This window comes from Micrasema longulum, unplaced genomic scaffold (assembly GCF_059751315.1).
Source record: "Micrasema longulum isolate JH-2025_06_02 unplaced genomic scaffold, ASM5975131v1 h1tg000258l, whole genome shotgun sequence".
NCBI classification, from domain to species: domain Eukaryota; kingdom Metazoa; phylum Arthropoda; class Insecta; order Trichoptera; family Brachycentridae; genus Micrasema; species Micrasema longulum.
Window position 1 is genome coordinate 251,394 of NW_028277462.1, and position 13,326 is coordinate 264,719.

The window sequence follows — 13,326 nt, forward strand, 5'->3', positions numbered from 1 at the left end:
TAATTTCTGAACAGAGACAAAGGAAATCACTATTTAAGAGATAATATCGATGTTTTCAAAGATAATTTATTTTCCTCTTTTGTGATATTTTTGTATTTTTTTGCACCACAACAGGCCAGGAGGCCCAATTGCAGTGGTGATATACAGAATAGGACTTTCAGGCTCGAACCAGACAAGAACCAGCCTGCCACTGGTGATTCCAGTAAGAAAAGCAATGTCTTTAACCAACCATTTCTTTTCAGATATCAACATTTTTCGTGTTACTAAAAGAAAGTAAGAGAGGATATCTTTTTTTCACTCTAATTTCTGGCTTTTTTTAATTTAACAATTTTATCACATTTAAATAATATTTTTTTTTTTCCTCCAAGTTTCGCGGTCTGACCCTGAAACACGTATATATCTAGTCAAAAAGGCGTCTTTTTATATTACTTGAGGCTTTTTCATAAGGCAGAACTCAATATGGATAAACATAGGAAGAATGAAGAAGGTCACTATGCATAACTGATATTGTAACCCAACCGGTTATAACCTCAGTAAATGTAAAGAATTCGACATTCACAGTTTTAGTTTATGTCTTGATTTTTCATTTGTCCATTAATATCAGTTTTAAGAAAGATAATACTTAAGCCAGTCCAAAAACAGCATCGAAAACTGCATTTAAATTAACACTTCATTTTGACCTTGTCGGAAATCAAACTTTAGACCTTAGGCATGCAAGGTAAATAAACAACCTGACACTACAAGACAAAAGTAAAGAATACTTCCTGCAGTTGTTTTTTTTTAATTCACCAAGGTATTTTAGTAAGATTCCTGTTTTTCAGTAATTTATGGTTTGGTAAGGAAAAGGCTATTTTAGTTGCAAACTCCCCTTCTTAAAATATTTTTGAGATAATAATCCTTAGATCTTTTAACAGTGTTTATTTACATGGCCGATCAAAGCTTTTAAATTAATTGCTTACGACTATTTAAATTTCTCCTAACTGGCGCAAAGACGGCAAATTTAATAAAAAGAAAGAGGGTGAGTTATTCAGAATATTGCTTTAAAGTGCAATAGAAAAAATTGAAAGGCGTTTTAAAAGGTTTTAAGTGTATTTTTTATACTTAAAGACTTAATTTTTTAGTGCAATAATTTTTAAAGTTCGATACAATTTTTTTGAACAAATTCAGAAAGCTTATGTAGTTATTAAAAGGCAGATAATAATAATTGTCACTTTTAAAGGATGAAAATAATACGTCAACTACAAATGCTATTTTGCCACTCGTTTATCAATAGTTTGGTTTGCGATATATTTAATTAGCAAATATATTATATTGATGACTGGCTTTAAGATAATTTAAAGAAAAGCAATAAAAGAGTTATGGTACAGTGAGTTTTTTTTTTAAACACGATAAACACAATATATATGTACACCCACTTGGCGTTTTGTTTTTTTTTAGCCATTATTAAGATGAATCGATTACCTGAAAAAACTCATAAAAACGGACAAAAAATAATCTATAAAAATATTATGGTCTTATACAATAAAACATCGTATTCTGAAAAATCCCTAATTTCAATAATTTATATTTTATAATAATAATTTTAATTGTGTGTTTGAACACTTATACCTTAATTCTTCAATTCATTTCTTCTATGTGTTGATTTAAGTGAAATCAAAGAGTCTCAACCTTTGATATTGTTTAGAAATTCATCCAATTGAATGTTTTTACATACTAGGCAACGATTGAAAACAATTTTCCAATTTTCAAAACTTCTTCTTGGACCATTTGGTTTCCATACAATGTTTTGAGTGCCTAGTCTAGACTTCAAAATAACAACCCGCTACTGTAATATTTCTTTTTTATAATAATTCAATAAACATTATCATATTTTACCAAATAATAAAATGACTGTAGCAATTCGAAACAGCATTGAAAATTAAATTTCCAAAATTTCTTCATCTTACATATTTTTTAAACTTTCATCAGCTCTTTTACTGTCTGGGGTTTCATTTTTTGTATTATAGCTCCAAATATTGTCCAAAAATCTTCAATTGGATTTCAATTACATCCATTTCCAGGCCAAACCAATGACAGAATTCCCATTATGTCATCAAAATTGATCATTCAAAAGAAAGTTATGTAAATTGGGATTTTAAAATTTCTTATTCTTTAAGATACGTCAAGTAAAACATGAAACTAAAATAACCGTTTACCAAAATAAAACACCTTTTTTTTGATTAAACATTTATTTATTATATCTTTATTGGGGTTTATTATAAAAATATAAAATATACACCAATATGGAAAATGTAAAAACATAATATAATTTCAACGAAGTTGAACACAATATCGAAAATGTAAAAACATGAAATGATTTCCATAATTGCACTAGAAAAGCGTTAAAAGGAATTAAGTAATATAAATTATCAAATAGCATTTCCATACAAGTTATTTTTTTGCATCTTCAATTTTAAGTTACTTTACAGACAAAAGAAATAATCTACATTTATAGTTTACACACAATGTCAGATCATTATTAATTAAAAATCATACAAAGTAAATTTACTTTTTTTGATAATATAATCTAATATTTAATGAAAGTTTGGTTCGCATAAAAAAGTTTCTACTCCAAAATTGCATTAAAGATGCTTAATTAAATAAAAGATTTGATCGTCCTCCCAGTTGATAACCTCAAAATTTAGTAATTACTTGATTTATCCGTTGCGGTTACATTATATGCAGGCTCAGTCCAAATTAGCTTTTAATTTCGTGCTTTTTAGAGATTTTTAATTTACACATCGGCATGAAATGAAAACTAAATTCGATATTTCCGTGATGAAATGTCCGAAGTCACGAGTTTGCCGTCTGACGGAACAAATGAATCATGCCTGGATGCGTCAAGGAGGCGGCTTTTTTGACTTGGGCTGGGACATTTTGTCAAGCCACGAGGTAATATAAGGGTCATCAGATATGCCCAGGATCCATATTCAATAAAGGCGACATATTTGAACAGTACACATAAGCATCCGCATGGCAAGTTGTGTCATAGGTTCCGAGATTTCAGAACATGTACATATAAGAATAAATAGATAAAGAAATAAAAAGTGAACTTGTCAAACTCAAGTTTTGTTAATAATTTTCCAAAATAATAACTTTCAATGATTGGGAATAACGTTTTTTTTATCCACTTACCAGAATTTATTCAGTTTCCTGATTTTGGAATTTTTGAGCGTGTCTAGTATCTGACCGAGGCCCTTCTACTTATTAGAAAATCATCGAACAGAAAGAACGACGCGCTTTCCCGCGCATCATAGATAACGGTGTGATTCGCGTAAAAATATGTGACTAAGTACCTACGTAAATTTATTCGTCATATAATATACATATTTCGACCACAGACATATGTATGAATATTTAAAAAAAACAAATAAAATTCTGGCACGATGGTATAGAGTCATCTTGGAAAATTGACGTGTCTGTTTTTTGAAAAGTGTTATTTATTTGTTTGGAATTTTTACGGCTATTTAAATAAAAAAATATGCCAAAATATACTAACAATACTTGGGCCAATTAAAAAAATCCACTGTTAATCTAAAAATACATAATATATGAGAAAAGAGTTTATTAAATTGTATGTGTGCGACGTTTGTATTCATGTATGTGTATATGAATGCGTGTGAATGAATGTGTGAGGATGTGTTTGTGTCGGTGCGTAAATAAAAAAAGTAATTTACAACGTGTTTAGAAGAGAACTAGGTAAAAGGTTTGACTATAAAGAGAATAATAATAAAGATAAATAGTTTATACCTACTTTCGAAACCTTTTCAAAAATATTTTTTGTTGGTAATGTTATGTTTTGATTGTATTTTTCAAAAAATATAGTAAGTGTCAAAACCTTATTCTAAATAAAGCATTTAAATGAATAATCTAATTAGTACAATTTGAATAAATAATGTGCAACGAGTCCCATATAACACGGCAGGTAACCACAAAATGCTGTGCATGCGATGTATTGTCAACAATAAACAAGGTAGGTATGGAAATACGCGTGCGTTAGTGCAAATTGAATATACATGGCGGCCTCCGTGGTGTAGTGGTCAAGACGCTTGAGCCACACACGGAAGGTTTTGGGTTCGATTTCCAGTGAGAACCCCAAACAAAATCAAATGTGATTCTTCTCAAGCCTGGGTGTTCTGTAATATAATTCACCACTGTAATTGGGCCACCTTGCCTTTTTAATTTTTTTTTTTATAGGAGTTGTTTTATTATTTACCTTGTTTATAATATACAAGGTTTATATTTCAAAAGTGGATTTTTTTGCAATTAAATTCCTTTAAATTTATCTAAACTGTTGGGATCAGGAGGGATATACTAATGTGGGCCAATCAGGAACTTCTCAGCATTTGCTCATGTGGAGAGGAAACCACTTAAAGCTCTTCAGGAGAAGCCGGTCTATTGACAGTTGTCAACCGGCCTACCGTTCCATTAGAAGAGTGTTCGGCATTTTGTTCCCTACCTTGGTTTATTTTACCAATTGCCTGCACTATATTTATAATGTATGATACTACCTCTTGTGTGAGTTCTTTATTACCCATCACCGATAGGATGTCGCAATGATTTTTACCCAGGTTTCTGCATCGCGCCTCCAGCTGTTGTCTTTGAAAACTGAAAAAGGGGCAATGCGTCAACAGGTGAGGGACATCTTGAGGAGTTTCATCGTCGCATGGGCTGCTGTCGATCTCGGAGAGCTTGAGCCTGTTGTGGTGCAAAAAAATATATAAAAGAACATAAAATATTTAAAAAATAACATACGTGTTATGTGCACCTACATTGTATGTATGCATAAATAGATATAAAATATAAGATTCATAGAATTCGAATGATAAAAATCAGGTTTCACAAACTGTTGGCCCGCAGTACGGGTATCTATGAGTGGCAGCAAAAAAATATTAAAAATGGGTATACAGTCCTCGCTTTTCACTGATTCCTTCACAAAATGCAGCCAGCTCAATGAAATTCAATTATGAAATTTCTGAAAAACCTAAAAATATAAGAGAATGCAATTTCTGAGACCGATACTATATATTTAAAAAATATAAATATCTTACCTTCAGAATCAAAAAAATAAGTTAATTCACACATCGCACCACATTATTCCATATAACAAAGACTGTCTCTCTATTTTCCTCTACATTATAATTTTGTCACATGAATATTACATTCACTGTAATTTTGAGTCGGTTTAAGCGTCTTGTCCCATCCCTTGAGGTATGCGGCGTCCCGACGCTGCCTAATACGAGCGTCGTGACGCCTTGCCACTGTGATTGCCGTAACGCTCTGAATTATCCCTGAAATTCGCCTAAGCTTATACTACTTGTAGTAAATTAAGCTCATGGATGAGATTACAACTTAAACCATTTCCGAAACAATAACTTCGCTATGTTTGCTTAAGTAAGACCGAGTAGTTAAACGTAGTGAGATAAATTGAATGTGTGTTTCATTACCTAATTGGCATATTTTAAACATGGTTAAGAATGTTTTTTTACGTTTTGAAATACGTCATCGTAGTTTTTGATAAATCTATGGGTATATACAAAATGGAGTAAAAATTGTCACCCGATGTTCTTTAGCTGTATTTTTTTTACGAATGAAAAATTTAGGTTCTGCTTTTAGATAGAATTTGATGTATTTTTTTTTTTCTATTAAGTCGAGAAATTGATTTGTTTTTTTTTCTCAATTTCTGTACTTCTTTACGAACCAGGTGGATATATCGATAAAATTTTTAGTTTGTCCAAATTTTTGTAGACAAGGACTGGATTCAATTCCCTGGGGATCTTTTCATATTAACATATTACAACAGAGATGAATAACATTTTAAGGAAGGTAATATAGAAGTCCAGGCATCTAATAGGGATCTACAAAAAAAATAACAGGTAGATTAATCTCACCCGCATAAATAAAAGTTTCAGCTCTTTGACTTCGCGAACTTCAACATATGAAAAAATTTAAGTAATCTAGATGTTTAAATATGAGCAGAGTGGTAAATGTTACACATTAAACCAACCAACGACAGGTCATAAGTCCTATAGATGCCTAGACTTCTATATTGCCTTCTCTAAAATGTCCTTCACCTCTTTTGTAATATGTTTATACTAACAGTTTTCCAGGGAGTTGAGTCCAGTCCTTGTCTACAAAAATTTGGATAAACTAAAAATATTTTCTATTTAAGTAGACTCAAATCAGTGTTTAATTTTAAAATTAATTTACAGTTCTACAAAATAAATATAAATTCAATACCTAAATAAGTTTTCCTCCTCTGTTTAAATTAATTAAAGTTTTTATAACCTCCTACCGAGCGAAATACAGCCTTGTCTACAAATATGTGGATATCCCCACTGAATTTTTTTATATTTTTTTTATTAAATTTAGCAATTGTTAGAGAAGCGTGAAAATAATAATGACAATGTCTTTTGGAAGTTAATGTCTGATAACCATATTTTACGTTTACGAAGCGTATGAAAGTGAAAGATAAGGTCACAGGGGAAATATGCAAACTTTATCACCCTATATTTTATATGGGCACATCTTATTAAACTCTCAGTCATATGCTGAAATATACTTACGACTTGTTTGACATCTCTCCAGATATCTATATTCATAGTACATATATAAAAAATTAACTCAAATACTTTTAACACAAAATCCTCAATACTATACTGCGGTCATTTTGGTTAACATAGAAAATTAATTTACAAATAATATAGGTAGGAATAATATTTTTAATTAGGTAGGAATAGTTTGACGATTTCAGAAGTATCCGATGTTAACATAAATTGTGTCCATTTCTTTTTTTATTTAAAAACGGTGAAATTTATTCGTCGTTATCAACAAAGTTTTCTGCTCTATAAGGTAATGTGTTTGCTTTTACGTTAAACGTATTTGATTATTTAATCTTTTCATAAAAGTGCTATTATCTTAGTTTCACTTTTATATGACTGGCTGTGCAGAAAGCTGCATAACTATATTCAATTTAAAATCAGAAAATGTAAAATGTAATTTTAGCTAAGTAAGAATTTAAGTTTACGCATACAATTGTAAAGCGCCCGTGAGGTGATTTTTCACAAAACTGGCGCTATATAAATCAGTCAAATATTATTAATATCTCTATATAAGAGTCTGGACCCGAATGAGATGTGTGGAAGAACTATTCCGGGTAGCGCAAGACAGAGAGGCCTTTTTAGAAGTAATGGCCAACACCAGGGAAATCAAAGTAGACGAATGTAAGTATTTTTGACTCCTTCTTCTGTGCTCGTTTAATTGAGGAAATACAGCTGCCAAAAAAGCTAGCGATATTTGGGCAGTATATGGGAAGAATGCTTTAAATTTTTGACTCATTTGTTGTTGAGTGATTTATTTAGTTAGTTATTAATAACTACGTCAACGACAAGAATACCGTCAAGGGTTAAAATAACTTTTTACAAAAAAAAGGATAACAGAAATAATCAAAACTGAGAACAATTTATAATGTAATACTTTATATGAAATTTAATAGAATAAGTTAAACTCAAAAATTAAGTTAACATATCTGTAAATAAAAAACCACCATTGAGACCAGAAAATCTTAACAATAACAATATTGATAAAAACAATACCATTTAAAATAAAATGTTTTTTAGAGCAATATGAAAACTTAAATTATTAAAAGACTAAATTTTAAAATAAATATTACGATGAAGGAGAATACAATATTGATTAATGGGTTTTACAATTAAAACCATAATCACGACGAAAGATCTTAAATTAAATTATAAAAACTAAAAAAATACCCCTAAGTTCTTAATAGTAAATGATAAAAAGTGATTAATAAATGAGTCCTTTGTTTACAAAATCAAGAATTAAAAAAAGATTTTGGGAATAGACGACTCCAATATATTTTATTTATTTATTTATGTGTGCAAAAATTACCTGCTTTAAAAATTGTGTCCAACTGAAAAGTCGACGTAGTGGGTGACAAAAAATATAATATGTTACTAAATATACTAAATAAATTCTATTCTGCAGCACTGTAAGAAAACATAACACCCATTCACAGGTTATAAGTTTCGTAAATGTTTTGAAATTCATATTTTATTTTATTTAATTTTTTGATTTTTACTGCTATTAAAAAAAAAATAAGTAAAAATACATATATTAACAATACTTGAGCCAATTTAAAAAACACACTGCAAATCTAATAATATATAATTTATTAGAAAAGAGTTTACGTAATATTATGCGTGTGACGTTTGTATTCATGCGTATGTGTGTGAATGTGTGTATGTGAGAATGAATGAGAGAGTGTGCGTGTGTGTGGGTGAGTAAGTATAAAAAACAGTAATTTAAAATTTGTAATTATAAAAAAAGGGTACATGAAAAAGCTTGGTAAGAAGTTTGAATTTTTCAACAAAATAGTTTATACATACTTTCGAAACCTTTTTGAAAACATTTTGGTCAAGTTAGGTTATAATTGTATTTTTAAAAAGTATGGTAAATTTCAAAACCTTCTACTGTAAATTTATTTTAAAATTTGATTGATACACACTGAATGAATAATGTGCAACGAGTCCCATACAATACGGTAGGTAACCACAAAATGCAGTGAATACGATGTAATGTCAAAAATAAAACAATGTAGGTATGAAAATACTTGTACGTTGGTTTAAAACGAGCATACAAATACAAAATATATTATATGCATCTACATAATAAATAAGAATGACCTATTCCCTTATCATAAATGTTCTTCATCTCTGTTTTAAAATAATAATATGAAAATAATATCCTTTTTTGTTTCAGGTAAGACAAGAAATACTCGAGAGTTAAAATAAAGCAAAAAATGGTAAGGTTTTTTGCCCTTATTAAGCTTCCCAATAGTTCTTAAAAAATGTTTTTTTTTTAAATTTGTTCAATAAGCGTCCTATTAATATAATTTTTTGTATTTTTATTTATATGTAGTATTTATTACAATAAAAACTTACTATATGTGCCCGGGTGGATAAAGAATAAAGTTTAGTTTTTGAAATAGTACGAGAATCTTGGACGAGTGTTTTCGACTCGATGGCTACGGTCAGGTAAAAGTATTAAATAAGAAAATCGAGTGGAGAAAAGTCCTCCTTGTTTGGTAGTAATGTGCGCGTCCGCTTACGATACTCGAGGTCCTGGGGTCGATTCCTGGGAGGGTCAACATGAAATATTTTTTTAAGAGGTGATTTTAACCTACAATATTTTACTATCAATGACTGAACGCCTTACTTTCCTGTAATACATGATAGAGATTTATGGCATGTAATGTTTCAATGCATCGCCCTTTGTGCTATCAAATGTGGATTAGTGTATGAAAATGATGATGTTTATTACATACATACAGGAATTTCAAGTAATTTTACTCACGTTCTTACGGAATTTAAAAAGCGGGGAGCATGATTTAATTACTGGCATCCCTAACTAAGTTTTAATTTTTTCCTACTTATGTTGATAGTCGGGATTACTCAAATAAGTTTGTTTTTTAATTTGACAGCTGACTTCAGGCTGGTTTGTTTGTTTTAGAGCGAATTCCTTTCGTCCTTCCAAAATTACGTAAGACAAGTTATAAATGTATTTTACTAAAATTAACCTTATTTGGTAAAATACACTACATTATTTAATAATAAAAATGTTAAATAAAATTGGATGATTTAATATGAGTTCAAAAGCTCATCGAAAATGTTGTTATAAATTTACTTGAAATTATTTAAAATTATGAGAAAAAATATGGAAAATATAAAAAAAAACAAATAATTATTAAAGTCATCATAATCATTATCATTCCATTTCCGCACCTAATGGTGCATAGGGCACTAAATTGGTACATCAATCGCAGTGTATCTTGATCATTTTTGTTTTTTTTTTAAAGGAATAATCCGCTAAGCCTCTATTTTGAGGCTTGCATGCAGGTGGGATAGAGGGGATATGGAAGGAGGTAATGAAAAATACACCACAACACCCAGAACAATCGAGAAAAAATCTTTGCTGGATTTTTTTTTTGCAACTGGCGAGAATCGAACCCGCGACGCCAGTTTCATGGCGGTAAAATCATCAGCCACCAACCAACCGCGACAATGATAAATTTTTAAATAATTATGTTTTTAAGGGGGTAGATTTGTAATATGTTCGATTGCACGCGATCAAAGCGAGAAGTGTGTCCGATGTAATTAATACATTCCGCAGAGGAGTCGATCCCGCGCACCCCTTTAGGAATTTAAAATATTGCACTGCGCACCACCATTATCCAAACTCAGCCGGCCCTGAAATATCCCCTGGGATGCAGGGTGTACCAAGTCCCCACACCGTGGATCTATAGTGTACAGGTAACGCGAGGGAGAGTCCGCCCCATGTAACGGATCATTTATGGGGGAGCTTGGACCATAGACGGCCGATGTAGTTTAGTACCTACCCATCATACCCTTACTGAATATGCAAGATGTTTTATAAATATTACAACGAGGCAACAAGTCTAGGAGCATACAGAGCTTATGACCTGTCGGTTTAAAGGAACATTTTACACACTGCGATCGTTTATAATTCTGCACATGTTGATCTAAAAGAGCTCTTTCAACCTTTATCATAACATGAATTATCTCTTCCATCTTTTTCTAGTTATAAGAGAACCTATTTATTTCCCATTTGCCACTCCTCTTTCACAGTAGTAGCTTTTCGTTTGTGTTATAGTCTAACCACTAATGTCAGGGACGCCCCTTCTTTATTTATATTCAATCAAGATTGAAATTTTACGGTCTAAATATTAGAGTTTGTTTTTTCTACTTCTTTTCTCCTACTCCCTTCTCCTGTCTTTATAATATTGAGTAGATTCTTAGTCTATTTTTGTTTCAAATTTTGCGTAAAATTGTAAGGTTCTGTATTCATATACCTACCTTCAATTTGCCTAAATACTACTTATTTTCTCAAACTTAACGGTTTGAGTAGGGAGGAAGAAACAACCTATCACTTTTTTTTTAAATAGGGGAATATCGCGTACTACGAATTCCGATAATAATATATGAAATAAAAATTGATTAACAATTATTTATTTTTTTTTGAAATCAATATGGTTATTGTGGAAAAACGTTTTCATATATAACTTTTAAAAAAATATATAAAAATAATGTCACTAGAAAAACCCGACATGTTTGGCATTGAAAGTTGTGACGTCAAGATTCGTGAAGATGTTCTAAAAAAACTTTAATGGTTTGGAAATAAGGTGGAAATGAGCATGGGTTGTGACGTATTAGGGCGTGGCTAATGCAACGACTGTTTTTGCGGGAATTAAAAATTAAAAAATATTTTTTATTCTGCTAATAAGTAGCAAAAATATATTTTTATTTTACTGGACAGTATTTCACAGACCCTTATTACTTTAAAATTGTAAAAAAAACTATGTACTTTTCTATTAAATCCTAATATCAACACTATCAGAATTTAAGGATACTGTGATTCAAGCTAAAAAATGCCAAGTATCGGCTTTTCACGTTTTTCAATAAGCAAAAATTACGATAGTAAAAGTTTTTTTCCTTTTTGTTGGATATTTTTTCTACAAGATTTAATGTACGAGATTTTTGAAGTATCAAAAAACGAGACGTTACGCACACTATGGGACAAACGGCATGCATTACATTACTGCGCCATACTTGTAGACAATGTTTGTGAGAGGCATGACGTGTGACGTAAAAAGACGAGCTTTTTTGTATGCGCTTTATTTTTAAAATTATTAATGTAATCATATTTTCTTATACATCGATTGTAACATACAATTATAAGACTCGTAAAAACCCGCCAGAAATATTTATTTTGATTTCGATATTATGACCGATTTCTGAGAATCGCCATTTGTGATGGTAAAAAAAAGAACACAAAATGAAATTTAGAAAATCTCATTTCAAATTAAGCAAAATGACTTTTTAAAACTTCTCAGAACTTTGAAAAGGCGTTGTTTTAATGTCTTATTATTTTCATGGATGAACAAAGGTTTGAATTTGAGGTTAGTAATTGAAGCGCACGAATATAATGACGCAGGTCAAGACACGTGTTCAGGTTTATACAGTATGCAAATTAAGCATTTAGATTAAATTTTCTTATGCGTGCGTTGTTTGGTAATATATTGGGAACAAATATTCAGAGGGTGCACTTACAGTTTTAGCAAGGGTCGAATCAAGAGGTAGGTTAAGATTTGCGATCGTAATTTTAATTTCATCAACCTGGTAATAACTTTTGCAACGGGAAAAAAGGTAGATTAATATTTTTTTATATAAAGCACTTACCGTGCAAATGTTCATTATAATTGTAGTAAAAAATTGAATAATAGCTAAGAAAATTATAAATTTAATATGGTATTACCCTGAACTATTATCTCTCATCAACTTCAGGGTGCCTGGAAGAATGACTAGACAAGTGCCACCGTTTTGTAGCAACAATTCACGGACAGTGTTTACTTGTAATGCCTTATTAAACAGACTTCATGAACTCGAAAATAGTTATACTCACGTATCTGATATATTTAGTGTAGGGTAGTGTTCCTGTAGAACAAACCTTTTGAACTTTTTCAAAGATGGTGAATGGTAATTATATTTATTTATCCATGCATTTCATAATATATACAGTTTTTTGTTCACTTTGCCCAGCTGTATGTAACAGTACTTAAGATTTTTTTCTTATACTACTTTAGAATGTTTTTTTTTTTTTTTTTTTTTTTTTTTTTTTTTTTTTATTAATAAAACATATAAGACATGAATATCATGATATTATATTCCCAGGAGTTGTACGAGAAAACTCATTTGGGACGGTACATAAAAAAATAGTACATTTCTTGTAACAATACATAGTATACATTTAAACAATAAAAATTTTAACAAATTTTAACAATCTATGAACTTAATATTAAAAAAGGAAAGAAAACATTTAAACAATCTGTGAACTTAATATTAAAGAAGAAAATAAAAACATTCAAACAATCTGTGAACTTAATATTAAAAAAGAAAAGAAAAACATTTAAACATTCTGTGAAATTAATATTAAAAAAGAAAATAAAAACATTTAAACATTCTGTGAACTTAATATTAAAAAAAGAAAAGAAAAACATTTAAACCTAAAACACAATATATAGACTATTCACAGAAACTGAGCTAAAAACTATCATTTATTATTTAATTTTGTTTATTACATTAATTCTTGAATTTTTTTACTGAGAATGCTGTATAATTTTTTAAATATAAATCTTGTATAATTTTGAGCTTTATTTTTTTTATAAATCTTGTGTAAAAGGAAATTTATGTT